At 42.1% G+C, this 14,879-nt stretch overlaps 1 protein-coding gene across 2 annotated transcripts in view; it reads right to left on the reverse strand.

Annotated features, from left to right (window-relative positions):
• The window catches only part of LOC131077968 (uncharacterized), a 286,782-nt gene that overhangs the window by 144,028 nt on the left and 127,875 nt on the right, over positions 1 to 14,879 (reverse strand). The gene's annotated exons all lie outside the window — the stretch shown is intronic.

The following is a 14,879-nucleotide window of genomic DNA, read 5'->3' on the forward strand; positions in this document are numbered from 1 at the left end:
TTAGCTGGAAAATCACAAAATTTAAAAATTGACACAATCCCACATTCTTTTTTATTACCTTGATCCCAACATGAGCAATGTGAGAGATCACATAAGATGTGGATGACTAATAATAATCACTTTCAAGTACTGGCAGCAAGCCATCCTGTTTACAATGATAAACAACCGGTTCAATCAATACCAAATCGGTAGATTATAGAAATTAACTCTTGGCGGCAATGCTAGCCAATTGTTGTTAAAAACCAAAATGAAAAGTGTTGGCAGCGAGCCTTTCAAACCCTTCACAAATTTAATCAAAATATTTCAGAATGATCATGCAGTTAAACCATCTAGATTTACAATCAGATGAATACAATAAACTAGAATAATCGAGCGAGATTCTTTTACTTTCTAGCTTAATTACCTACTCACACTCTAATAAGAAAAGCCCAAACTAGAATATGCTGTATAATTCTGATATAGTTAGAAATCAGAAATTATTATGAAAATAATGACTGAATCATACCATAATAACAACTTGAAATCTGTCTACTGATATGTTGATTTGGAACGTGAAATACCCTTTCAAAACTATCAATGAACTTGACCAACTATAACGTCCCCATTTTTTTAAGGCAGAATAATTAATTAATTTAATTAACTAAGTTGTCCCAATTAATGATATTTCTTAAGGATAGCTTAATTGATTATTTTAATTAAAAGTATTAAGTTAATTATTTATAAAGTTATCAAATAAATAAAAATTAAAAGGTAACTTTATATTTAATTAATTTAATGAAGTGACTTAAATGAATAAATATCATAAAAGTCACTTAAGTGAAATAATATTATTCCTAGAAGCTTCTTGAAAGGTTGGAGAAAAAGTATTAAAGAAGGTCCAGTTAAGCTTCTAATCATTTGAGGATTTGATATTTGATTTGAAGTTCTGCGTGGTGAAGGAACCAGCTTGGGTTTCTACAATTATTGGTTATTGGGAGCGATACCTCCCAATGATTGGAATAACTGAGGTGGTGAAAGATCCTCCGAAGGGTTGCATTTGTGAGTGAGGGATACTTCAGTCCTTCATATCTGAGCTTATTGTATTTGGCGTCAGCGTTCATGGAAGTCAGTTTGGGAGAATACTTCAACTATATGGTCAATTGACATTCATGCTTCAATCTGCATTTTTAAGGAAGAGATCGGCAATTTCTTAAGAAGCTATTGGAGGTGATTTTTGAGGAGATTTCAGTCACATGTCAGATCTGTCATGAGGGCCGACCAAACTAATCAAACCTCACATTTTTGCTCATATCTTGTGATTGAAGACTCAAAAATTTGTGGGTATCGGTGTATTGGATTTGAATTTACAAGACAATTATTTTCATCGCATATTTGGTGCTGAAGACTGCTGGAATTATTTTATTTTACATCTGCAACTACAAGGGCAGGGCGTCAAACTTCAAGGAGGGCGATTTTCATCTTAGAGTCCTCCAAAAATCCTATATAAATTCTGTCATCATCGATGGAGGTGTCTCTTCAATTCGCCATCAGCAAATCAGGTTCTCGAACATTGTTTGCCTATGAAATGTCATATTTTCTAAGTACCTAGTATTCATAAAAGTAGGGCAACCATTAGAGTATCTAATGTGTCATTCATGTCTGAGAAATAAATATTTGTAAGTCTGAAATTTGTAATCAGAACTTTATGACAGCACCATTGAACATACAAATTACTTATTCTGAAGCATGTATGGCAAGTGTTTGTAAAAATGTCTCATGGTTGTAGGTGCACATTTGTCATTGAAATTCATCTATATGCATTTGAAAAGAGCAAAGTGTCATTAATACTTTGAGTTTATAATTTAGATATCATAGAAATCATTTGCAAATACATTCCATGTGTATCAGTGTCAATAAAACGAAAAGTTATGCAAAGCCTTTTCTGTGTCAATAACACGCAAGGTTATCAGTCTGAAACTCAGAATAGCAAGCCTAATGTTTGTATGTGAATTGTTTGATATAATACCTTAAGCCATTAAAAGCAATCAGATTTCAGTAACAGCTGGTTTAAGAGTTGAAGGACAACTGTTTGACAATATTCCTTGAGCCTATCTTCAACATTTCAAGGCCGTAATCAGCAAGGGATATTACACCAACTGTATGGAAGCTCTTTACTAGTTACAACAGCAGCTTAAAAAAATAATTCTAAGGCTACAGTGGACTGCTCAAACCCATCCACTGTCGTCCTAAACCTTCAAAGGCTGCAATCTTCTTTAAATGAAAAATCATTGATCTTGGCTGCAATGTGAAATGGTATGGAGCTATGAGAAAGCTATGAATCCACCTGAGGTAAAATGTAATAACCCCGTAATTAGCAAAATTATTCTATTAGTTTTTTGTTAGTCAGCATAATTAGTTTATCGGGTGTAAGTGGTTGGTAGTTGCTGATGGTTGGTAGTTCTCAGCAACCGTCGCCACTTTATATACTTCTATAATAAACAAGAAAAGCAACTGCATGTATGGGCATTCCATGAATGAAACTTATGTAAGGCTCTTCATGTGAATTGCTGGTGTGAATCTTTCATAGTTTTATCTGTTCTGTTTACTCAGTTAAAAAAGGCTCGTTAAAAAAGGTAGTAAACATTTGGTGCAGTTGCCTGCAAGAATCCTCGTTGTAAAATCACTTTATAAATTTTTTCCTCAGATTCCTTGTAATTCAATTATTACTGTTGGCATTGAGTTGTCATTGATGTCAACCTGTATTGCAGATTACCGGTAGAGTGTGTCAACCGGTATGAAGAAGACTGAACCGGCATAAAGAAGAGAAGTATGTTATGCGTTGACAGATGATACCACCGGTATGAGGTGAGATGCAGGAGTGAGTTGGCATGCTTGAGTTATAACCGGTAAGGCATAAACTAGTATGAAGGCTGGCTATTTGTTTGTGATGAAGAGGCGGAATGTTGATAAATCACAACAACACCCGATGAGCTAAATAGGAAGAACGACATGAAGTCATACCGGAAGGCAAGATGAATTGTCAGGATGATGCGCTCCCGATAAGAGTGATTGATCGGTGTGTTGGTCATACTGGTAAGGTTCTACTGGTTGAAGGGTTTCCCGGTTGTTCAAGTTTGAACCGACCCTATGTCGATGAAGTTGAATATATGCTAATGTGTCCTCCGTGGAGCTGAGGTGGAAAACATGCAAAGGTCGATGAAATGTTCATCGACATGGTTATCTGTGTAGCAGGTGGTCATTAAATGATAAAACCACAAATCACGGGTTGATGACAGATTGATGCGGCTCGAGGAAGAATGGACGACAGCGAATGATCAGGTAGTTGTTGGCATTGTGATCAAGGCACGAAATTCGATTGCAGATTGACCTTCAGTTAGAAACAGCTGAGTGAAATGAGGTCGACAAAGATCAAGGTTGTAAAGCAGGGTGAAGTTTGCTATTTTTAGCAAACATGCATTGGATGAATAAAAACGTGTACAGATGCATCTCCCCAAAGCAGGTGAGCAATCCAAGGAAGATCGAATCGGATTGGATACGGATTTAATTGAAAGAAAGAAACCCTAATTGCCTAAAGTTTGAATTGGTTTTTGGCGGGAAGACTTGCTTACAAATATACAAGTCTAAATCGATGAGGTTGCTGCTGCTGAATGATATATTATGATGGTGGCGAATGAAAGTAAGGCAGAAAAGATTGTTTGAGTGAAAAAACAAGAAAAAACTTAAGTGACTGTGTGTTGAAGGAGAAATCGGTAAGGTGTGTGTAAACCAGCAGAGACAGAACCTAGCAAAGTGTGGGCAAGTGTGAAGTGAATCCAGCAGTCAGAGGGAGAGAAGTTTCAACAGAGTAAGGACCAACATAAAGACAGTGTTGCAGTGTGTGTGGAGGTTTCACAGACCGGTAAGATTGAAACCGATAGAGCAAAATATTGGAGGGTTGCAAAACTTCATTTACAACAGGGAATTTACTTATGTATTTGAATTTTCATATTGTCTTCACTAAGTAAGTGCTTAGTGCAGGGGTTGTAGCTCCTTTAGGTTGTAGTCTATAAATTGTTCAAGGGTTGGTGCTCCTTTGAGTCGATGCTCATAAATCAGGGGTTGGTGCTCCTTGGGTTGGTGCCCTAAAATTGTAATCAGATCATTTTCATTGTGAGGCTGGATTAGAGCAGAATATCTCCAATAGCTATTCTCACCGAGGTTTTTCCCACATTGGGTTTTCCTCGTATATCTGGTGTTATGCGATGCATTCTTGTGTATGTGTTATTTTGATGTTATAGAAAATCCTTTCACACACTTAGTTTGCATTGTTTGGCTTACCGCTCATCACTTTGTCTATTTTATATAGTACCGATATATCCCTGATTAGAGAAGAAAGTGTTTAAATCACTAATTCACCCCCCTCTCAGTGATCCATTGTGTCCAACAATTACTGTTGTGTAAATATAGGCTTTTGCTTGCATGTAGGATATATTAGGTTTGAAGGGTTTAATGCAATTGTAATACATACCATATATGAAGCAAATCACAAGAAACTCATAACTAAACCTTAAAAAGAAAAAATCAATAGAAATCTGCAATATTATTCGGCTTACACATTAATAGTCGGAAATTACAGAGCCACATGGAAATATCTCTGACCTTCAGTTCATGGCAATAGCCCTCTACAGACCGCTAACCATTCAAACACTAAACATGCTTCAAAATATTTGAATTTCTGATATAGATTTCTACAGGACAATTATACCGAACAGAGACTTCTAAATGATCATGTATTCCACTACTTGTTGCTTCACAGTGCCCATGAACTGAGCAGATACAACCTTCCAATCTGCCTTAACTGCTGCATTCCCAGATTAAGTGTAGTCAATGATGGAGATGTCCCTTTTTAGGGCTTGAACTGGCACTCAGGAGACTCACAACTGAGTAGATAATGCGAACGATGAAAGTAAAACCTTCCAGTATCCCCCAACAATCATAACAGGCCCCGTCCAACAATATATCTCATAAATACAAACTGTGTTATGAAGAAATAGCGTCCAGCTGGTTATTCCATCATCTCTTTATCAACAACAAATAGAATGACGAGATTGGAAGACAAGAAGTCCACCCATGATCTTCCTTTCCACGTTGAGGTTTTTCACAAACGAAGTTGACTTAAGAACTCAAAAAATACTTTGCCACTATCAGCTCTTCAATCACCCATCATAAGGATATCACCTAACTTACTGAGGGAATCGCACATTTAATTTATCTCATATTTCTTGGCATCCAAGTTTCCTACCAGGCTAAAGTCCTCTTAAATCACTGAAATTTGTCTTTGCAAAAGACTTCACAAATTTCAAACTTGTTTACTCCCTACAGAAGTATTCTTTAACTATACTAAGTAAATAGGAATGTAACAATACACGTAATCAACATAGTAATTCGGAAGTAACATCAACATATGGCAAGAATAATATAGCTTTATTTCAAATATGTAATGTGTGTACAGCATATATCACCGAATCCCAAAACAATTTAGAAATATATACTGCTCAGCAATTGGTTAAGAGTGCAAACAGTCGACAACTACCAACTACTCGGGGACAATTATTCATTACATTGCCAATTATTCTTCATCAAAACATTATTTATCTACTTGACAAAATTGTCGCCAACATCAGCCCCCCCAAAAAAGAAGTCGTCTTCTAGACAACGGAAGCAAAATGGGGCTGATCAAATATAAAATCTACTGAAAAGTAGAGGGATTAGAGGACATCCTTGGAGTGGCTAAGCACATTGGCCTGGGTGCACTATGGGATGTGGAGAGTTGCTAACGAAGGTGTTGCAACTCCTCAGCCCGAAGTTGTAGGTCTCGCTTAGCTACCCTTTCGCGCTCACGTGCTATCTTCAATAGGTGCGCCGCCTCCACAAGGTGCTTCATGCTCTCCAACTACCCTATCACCACTACTAAGCATGCCTCTGTCTCTCCCAACTGCACAACTCTTTTTGTCATGGCCATCCTCTAATGTTCCAGCTGTTCCTCCAGGGCCACTCTCCGCTCACTCTTAGCAGTGGTAAATCTTTGCTACTGCCTGCTCCAATGCAATCATTCTCCCTACCTCGACCTCACCCGCCAAGTGGGTTGCCTTCTACAACTAATAAAATATATCTCTAAACACACTCTCCATCATGTGTAGGGTATCTAACATACCACCATGTCCCTCATCTAGATGTGCCTATTGTCATACCTCCACCATCTTCGGTGTCCTAGTAGCAAGCCACCCTTGGGCTATGAAATGCCTCAAAAACTCTTGCTCACAGCTGCTCCTCATGAAGGTGAGGAGTCTCTCGACCTCCTTGGTGAGCTCTACCACTACTTGGGTGATCGCAGTGATGTCCTCAAACTCTACTAGATACCTTTCTATGGTCTTGAGAGCATCCTGAGGGTCAAGTTTTGAAACCCTAATATGATTGTCATGCATCTCCCTTTGATTGGACTCATCAGCCACCAACTCCAACTACGAGACGGCATCATCATCACCATGATGTGCACTCACCTCTTCAATCTTAATAACCTCCTTGGTTGGTAGTCTCTCCTCCCACGAGGTGAGCTCTCTTTGCAGCACCCCTAGAGTGAACTCGTGTTGCACATCCCTTTCCTCTTGCTGGAACTAAGTGCCCACCATGAGACTAAGTGATGGCAGTAGAATCTCGGCAATGCTCACCTCAAATTTATCCAAGAAGCTAATGAGTCTACCGTCTACCTCTGATACCACCATCCTCTCCACGACTGTTGTGGTACTCTTGAGCCATAGAGTGGCATTCTCAAGTACTTGCAAGAGTTTTTGCTTCCACTGTGCCAAAATAGCAACAGAGGTAGCCTCCTACACTCTGTTTGGTGTAGAGATGCGAACTGTGTTGGGCGCCACCAGGTGTGCCATTGAAGACAGCAATGTTGATGCAAACTTGACCTCATGTATCAACCTCTTTATTGTAGCTCTCTTCGTAACCCCTTTGACAGTTGTCACCTTTGATGAAGGTACGATTCTCTTGGCCACTATCACCTCCATGGTCGATGGTTTCTCTGGAAGGGCCTCGAACTGAGCCTCCTCATCCTCCTCTGTGTTTACCTGGTTACTGTCATGGGCTAGCATCGTAAACATGTTGTCTTGACTTCCACTCCCGGAGGATAATCCATCCACTGTGTCCCCCTCGTTCTGGTTGTCCTCATCGTCTGCACTTGGCTCCAAGCTACCTTGCAACCCGTGTCTTCTTTCCTTCCTCACCGGCGCTTGCTCACCTACACTCGTGAACGTATCCAATTGTGTCCAATAAAACATGGCAAGCTTTGTTGGGTCTACTCGAGGGAGCGGTTGGAAGTGTCCCCACTTGTCTATCAATACCTACATTCTGAGTGCCTCTAGAAAGAGGCCAAGGGCATGACGGCACATATAGAAATTTTTGTGCTGAAGAGAGAGAGACTCCTGGAATCATTCAAAAAGTGCCTTCGCCCAGTTATACGCCTTGTCATTCATAATTCCATTCATGAGGTATATCATCGAAACAGTTATGTTTGAAGCTCTACTGGCCCCCATAAGGCGAGTTTTTACCAAGTCCATGATACATTGCCACTTTGTTGTGGCTATAAAGGTCTTCTTGACCCCTCGGCTGCTACTACTACTCCACATGCTCTCCCACTACTTCTGCAATAGGTCACTACAGCACACCAGCTTCAATAACTAGTTTTTGTCTTTTGTCATCATCTTTGTCGAGGGTTTGGCTACCTTGAGCCCGTCAGAGGGAATGTTGAAAACCCTCATGAACTCCCCCAGCTAGTATGAAATTATAATCGTGCTCCCTTGAATTTGCACAATGGACCTTTGGGAATGGCGATCATACCGTGCTACCATGGTTCATAGAATTGGCTCAAAAAATCTGACATTGAAAACAAGCATCGGGATTGCTTTGTCCACATTCACCTTTCTTAGGGAAGCCTTCACCAAATGATCATCTGGAGTTTCCTCCCACCATGTGCAGCACTCAATGCCACTCACACTTTTGAATGTGAGAGTTTGTACTGTCACTCTCTCCTCCTTCTGGACCCTTGACCAAACCTTCTTTTTTCCGCTGCAATTTGCTACTACTGCCATTGTTGAGTGATGTGATATCTAGCCTTTGTCTTTTTCGTTTTTATTGCCTGGAAGGTTGTTATGATAACTATCACTTCTAGCTACCCGACTAGGGTTGCCTAAACTTGTCCTCACCATTGCTTTGTTTCGTCCAATTTCCGCTTCCCCGTACAACTTCAATTCAACAAATTCTTTTTCGTACAATCTTGTCTCTATGTACGACATTCTTCCTTGTGCGTACAATGACTCCAAGTCTTCTCACCAATGCCTTGCATATAGATTATTCTTCACTCAACCACGCGCTTATCCGTACATTTTGTTTACATGTCCTACTACATACGGTTTTCTTCCCTCTACATACGTCTCTACCTTGTACAGCACCTTGTTTGCTATGCTTCCCAACGCATATGGTCTAATGTTCACCCAAAACCCATACAACTCCCTTGCATACAACCCTACATCTCCTACGTACGGCCCGCTTACCACTTTTTCTCCTGAGTATGGCTTTGTACAGTATTGTGCAGTTTCCTTTGTATGCTATGAGTTTGTATGGTCTACGACAATCTCCTCTACCAGCATCTCCCCATTCAAAACCTTCTAAACAACAAGATCCTATCCATATGGTATTCACCTTAATGCAATCCTAACCATATGATATTCTCCTACCTAGTCAAGCGTACAAGTTTAGCACACTGCGACCCCTTTGTCCATACAATCCTCTTGAAATTTCGCAACCTCTAGTTTGTATGACGTACAGTCCTCTTAAAAAATTTGCCACCTCTAGTTCGTACAACGCACAGATTTTGTTCAATTGTTTTTTGTACAGCGTACGGACTTCATCCCTTATGGCCTACTCCTTTTCTTGACCAAATCTTTATTGCTCTTCTAGAAATTTTTCCTCCTCACTTCGTTGGAATGACTAAGTGACTTGTCTGGACTGATTTATAGTGGCCTTTGAGCTCGAAGGTTAAGGTTAACTTTATAATCAAGTACTTTATTAAATTTATAAAAAATAATTTTCTCTTTTTACTCTCCTTTGTGTTTCTTATTTTTTCAATTGACCTTTTATTTTCTCCCTTTGTTTAATAATTTTTGTCCACTTTATAATTTTTTTCTTTCTCCATCACCTTTTTAATTTTTTCCATAAAAGCCATGCTTCTTGCTTTTATTATCAATTTTTGCACTTTTAATTTCTTATAGAAAAATTTCGTACTTATTTTTAATGTGTGTACCTCCTTACTTTCTTCACCTTTTTGTTTTATCCTTGGTACATCCTCTTCCTCTCCAATTTTCCGCTTTGTTCCCTTGGGTTCATCTCGAGATTGGACCTTAACCTCTGATGCGTATTGCCATCAACAAGTTCCTGGGGGCATTCTGTAACACACATTCTCACAACACGCTCCAATATATTCAAGGTCAAATATTTTGTCCACGAGTGGCGTTGGTCCAATACCCTATAACTCATGTCTACATACCAACCTCCACATTGGTGGTACCATCTTTGCTTCCTCACCATCGATCTTCAAGGGCCCGACTGAATTAGGGATAACTTTCCACAATGAGTTTGAAGTAGGGAGGGGTGGCAGCACCTTTCCGTCTTCAACACATCACCTAATAATATGTTCATTATACCCATCTCTCTCCGCAACGAACAAATCATCTACCTTCACTACCATCCTTAGCCACGCCCCAAGGGTGGCATCATACTCCAATTCAATTTCTTCCTTTAAGTCTTCTTCTCAGGTCTCTCCCTTGCCATCTTGTTCTTCCTTCTGCATCCTCTTTGCTTCCTCATCTATGTCATATGCTACATAGCCTCCACGTTGCCCTTCGTATGGTGCCTTCCACTTCCAATAACCATTCATCCACACCCACAGTGCAGGTGTGCCAAATAAGGCATTGGTGAAGTGTTTGTGAATTAGTGGGACAGCAATGCCATCCACCTATTTCATTGCCAACCTCTCTTTTGGTGCCATCATTGGTTTAGTTCAATAAAGATCTACCCTATATTGTTCTTCAATTATCACAAGGTCTTCTTCAAGCTCTTTATTCCTTCCAATTGTCTAGTGGCCACGACTAGCATAACCTAGCATGTTTATCGCCACAATAGGTCTCTCCCTTTCTCTATAAATTTTAAGCTTTGAGCCATTTACTGGATCTCGAATGGGGTTGTCATCAAAAATTATAATATGATTGCATCATCCTGGCCAACTTCTCTAACTTTATACGGCCCTAACCAACAAACTCAGAACTTCCCAAGTCGAGGTTCATTACGACCGTTGTACTTCAACACCAACTATTCGGGTAGGAAGTCCAAACGTCAGAGGTATTTGTTGTGACAAAACTTCCACCAGCATTGAGCTACCTCCATCACCCATTATATCTAATACCAATCAGAAGATATGGCTGTGAACTTCCCCTGAGCCATAGATCTCAAATCAGCTTTGCCTGTCAGGTTCTAAACCGGAGCTCCAATCTGCACTCTATACCAGTCGAGTTGAGTATACATGATCTACAGATGATTTTTCAGCTCCATGATATCCATCAAAACTCATGACATGATCTTATGTGACCACAATGCCAAACCACACCACCATCATGTCAACTAACCAACCGGTTGGCCCATAATGATGCGAGCACCTAAGATCAACTATCGGACCAACACAATGTCATTCAGCTCTTCTCCAATATCACCTAAGACATGACTTCCTCAATCCATGCCACAAGAGACACGGCAATGATATAATCTGCAATACCAGTTAGTATCCATACTGGTAGCACACTGTACATACCAGTTTACTATACCGGATCAACATCTCCACCGGAGCATCTTCTTCCTCTGTCTTCTTGTGTCAAGTGCCTTTGATCCCAATGGCAATTTGAATCATTCAATGACACATGTAGCAGTAATCCATCTCTCATAGGTAGGTGTGTAGCCAAGGAACTAACTACACATACTGCCATCTCATCTTTTCCCTTATACCGGCAGCAGCCTGTCCTTCCATTCGTCCATTTCAATTATAGGGGTGAATGATATGATCAATAGGTAACTCCCCTTGAGCCATGCATCTCCTTTAAACCTTAGGAGATATCACCTGTGCATTGAATGCACAGTGCCGGTCCATGGTTCTACTCTCTTCCTTCTTCCTCCATACCTGCTTGGTCTCACTCGTCTTCCCATTTGTAGTGTTTGGAGCAGGTCTTACCTTCTTCTGCTAATTGGTCCTTGCTCTACCAGATTTCGTAGCATGACCGGAAGCATTGTTGTAGAAGCAAACTTTGTTCATACCAAACAAATGATTGGAGAGCCCTCTATCAAACCAGTATGATTTTCTTCCTCTGATCATGTTGTTGTAGCCAGCAACCGGAACCAGTGGATCTCTTGATCTTGCAGGAACATTTCTCCTTTGGTTCCATGCAGTTCTTTGACTCCCATATGCTCTATACCCACTTCCATATTGAGCATAGTTGTTATACTGGCTGCTATATGACTGCAAGCCCTTCTTTCTACAGTCATGACTTCTATGGCCAAGTCCATTACATCTTTCACAAACAACATTGTTATTCGTAGGAAAAAAATTGTCTATTCCTAGACCCCCGACGGGTAGGTAGTTGGAGTCGCGACGGTTGTGTCGCACCCCTTCGGCTGTCATATATTGTACCACCTCCGGGTGTTGGAGGACATGTAATGTTGACGACAGATTATAATATTAACATCTTTTGACATTAATGGCAAGCTTATTCTGATACTTCCTTTGTATTTGCATTGTGCATTGCTGTGCGATTTCTGTATTCTTCCTGTTTACCCAGTGAGGTAAACATTTGGTGCCGTTGCCGGGGATGGGGGTATCGGGCTTCCTTTGCCTGCCCTCGGGTAAGAGCAAGGATGGCTTCTTTACCCCGTGTGTTGCCTTTGATATCAATCAGATTGGCCCCTACGCCAGACTTCGGACAATCGACATATTCATGGTCACCGGGGCCACACCACCGACATAGCTTTTGAGCGGTGTCATTGTTATTACACTCTCGTGCGTAATGACCCCATTGATTGCAAGCCCTACATTGAATCATCGGGCGTCCCTTCGCATCGTATTGGACCCTGTTTCTGGTGGAATTATTATTATTCCCCCGTCCGCCTCGTCGGTTTCCTCGGTAGCCTCCGGAAGATGCATTATTGTTTGAATCCGATGTGGAGGGCTGCTCATGTGCAAAGAGCACTTGCTGGTTACGTGCCTTCAGATTGTATGGGCATTCCTTCGTAGAATGTCCCATGATCTGGCAGATGTCACAGAATGCCTTCTTGGGACAGGCACCCTTTGTGTGGCACCTCTCCTTACAATCCCTGCACCACAGTTCATCATCCTTGCTTGTGGCCCCCTTCATTGTCTTAAACTCTTTTAACATCCGTTCCATATCCTTCTGAAGGGCTGTGACTTTCTTCTTCGGCTTCTCATCACTGCTACTCTCTTCTTCCGACGTATCATCTTCAGAGGATGACGAAGATCTATTCTTCTTCTTTTTGGCCGTCTTATTTTCACTTTCCAAGTCCATGGCCCGGTTGTATGCATCATCGTAGGATGTCGGAGGCACAATTTTCATCTTTCGTCGTAGCTTAGGGTTAAAACCCTCGACAAACCACCGCTTCTTTAAGCCATCAGCCGGTTGGCTTTCCATCTTTCCGACTAATTCCTTCAGCCGACGGCCATATGCCCGTACGGTCTCCTTCTTTCCTTGCTTTGTTCCATAGATTTCCGAGACTATCTCATTATCATCTCGGAGAAGCCGAAATTCCTTCTCGAATGCTTTCTTTAATTCATCCCACGTAGTTACCCCGGTTTTATCCAAGTCTGAATACCAGTCAATAGCCACTCCTCTCAGTGTGGCGGGAAACTGCTTCATCCATTCATCCTGGTCAGTCACCCCGTTGGCTGTCCAGATGGTTTAGCATGTACGGCAATGCCGTGCGGGATCATCTTTGCTATCCCCGTTGAATTTGGGCAACTTCTGTTTGGTCGCCATTGATGGAAATCGTCCACTTGGAGGTGGTTGTGGCTGTGTCTGCCCTACGGCGCTGCTCCCTCCGATGCCGCTGATGTCTCTTGTGGTGGTGACCGAAGGTACGGTGTTCTGCTTTGTACCTACCGTGCGGTTAGCTTCCCCTTCGTCATTACCCCTGCCCGGCTCCCTTCGGTGATCCTCCCTTTGTGGCGTGAGAGATAAGTTTTTGAACCGATCTCGAGTCTCTTCAACTAGTTCTCTCCGTAACCTAGTTTCCTCTAGAAACTCTTTGAGGCTTCTCGCTCTACCGTAGTCTGGTGACGCGTAAAAATTCCCCTCGGCTTCTGCACCTTCCGTGACACCTCCTTGGTTCCCTTCTGGCAACCCTTCGGCAGGTCGTCCTTCGGCAAGTTGCCTCAGCCTCCGTCTACGTTCTACACGTTGTTCCAGAATCAAAGACTTCTGCGCAGCCTCCCACTCGTCAGTTTCTAATTTCTTATTTCTGTCTTTACTCAATAAATTGGGCATTAATTGTGGTACAATTTCATGTTTCACAACACATAAACCAAAACACAACATGTCTTTATTAATTCATTCTTTTGTATACAATCAACATAATTCTTCTGCTTCTAACAGTGTTCTTTATTTCTCTCCCTTCACAATTTAAGGATTATTTGTCCTTCGTCGGTCTTCCCTACGTCTGTCATCCTTGCGCTCATGAAATTCTCGTAAGATTTGTTGTCGTCGGTTCTCACGGTAGGTGTCTTCTCTACGGTTTTGAAGAGCCAAAAATGCTTGAGCCAGAAGGTTAGGCAAATTGCTCATTAACCGATTCACCGTCGGGCTTACACCAAGCGCGCTCCACACAGCATCCTCTGGAACAGCCTCAATGGTGGCTTCCCTCCATACGTGTGTTTCGATGGCCGCTTGAAGGATGCAAGAGAAATCTTTTGTGAGTGCTCGTTCTCCTTCGAACAGTTCTTGGTGATCCTCGTAAGGGTTACTGCTCGTCCCCTCGGGCAATGGTTGTCCCATTATCCCTGTGCCATGTAGTATATTCCCGTCCCTCCCGAAATTATCCAATGTAGGGCCTGTAATCAGTGGGGGCACTTCGCCCGTGATTGCACGAAGGAAGCCACCCCTCAGCACCTCTGCCGTTGGTGTGGGCCAGGCGACCATGAGGACGCAAATTGCCCACAGGCAGGGGTTAATCTCCTCAACATTGAGAAGGCTGAGAAGACTGGTGAGAAAGAAGTACTGGCTATCACCCGCGCCCAGACGAAAAAAGCCACTTATCTCGACCCCCGCACGGAGAAGCAGAGAATGACGGAGGCAAGGGAGGAAATAGAAAGGGCCATGAAAGCCCAACGGGGAGAGACACATGACCCATCTGGACCCTACTGCACAGACGCGGAGAGGAACATTGTACGGCAGATGCTCCAAATGGAGGTACCTGTGAAACTGGAAGACCTCCTACACACCATACCGCAATTGGGGACAGTGCTGTTGGGCACAAAGGTTGATAAACCCAAACCGAGAGACATGGACGCTCCCATACTAGGAAGCTCGGCAACAAATCCAGTTGTACTTACCGTCAACAATGGCCAACACCCAGCCATGGTGGAGATGGGCATCCTGGGCACCATCCTGACGGATACTATAGTAGACGGCGGTTCCGGAGTAAATGTCCTTACGGAGGACACATGGAAAAAGCTAGGAAAGCCCACTCTGTGGCCACCTAAGTTTAATCTGCTAGGTGCAGACCAGCAC

The sequence above is a fragment of the Cryptomeria japonica genome, chromosome 5, assembly GCF_030272615.1.
Source record: "Cryptomeria japonica chromosome 5, Sugi_1.0, whole genome shotgun sequence".
NCBI lineage: Eukaryota > Viridiplantae > Streptophyta > Pinopsida > Cupressales > Cupressaceae > Cryptomeria > Cryptomeria japonica.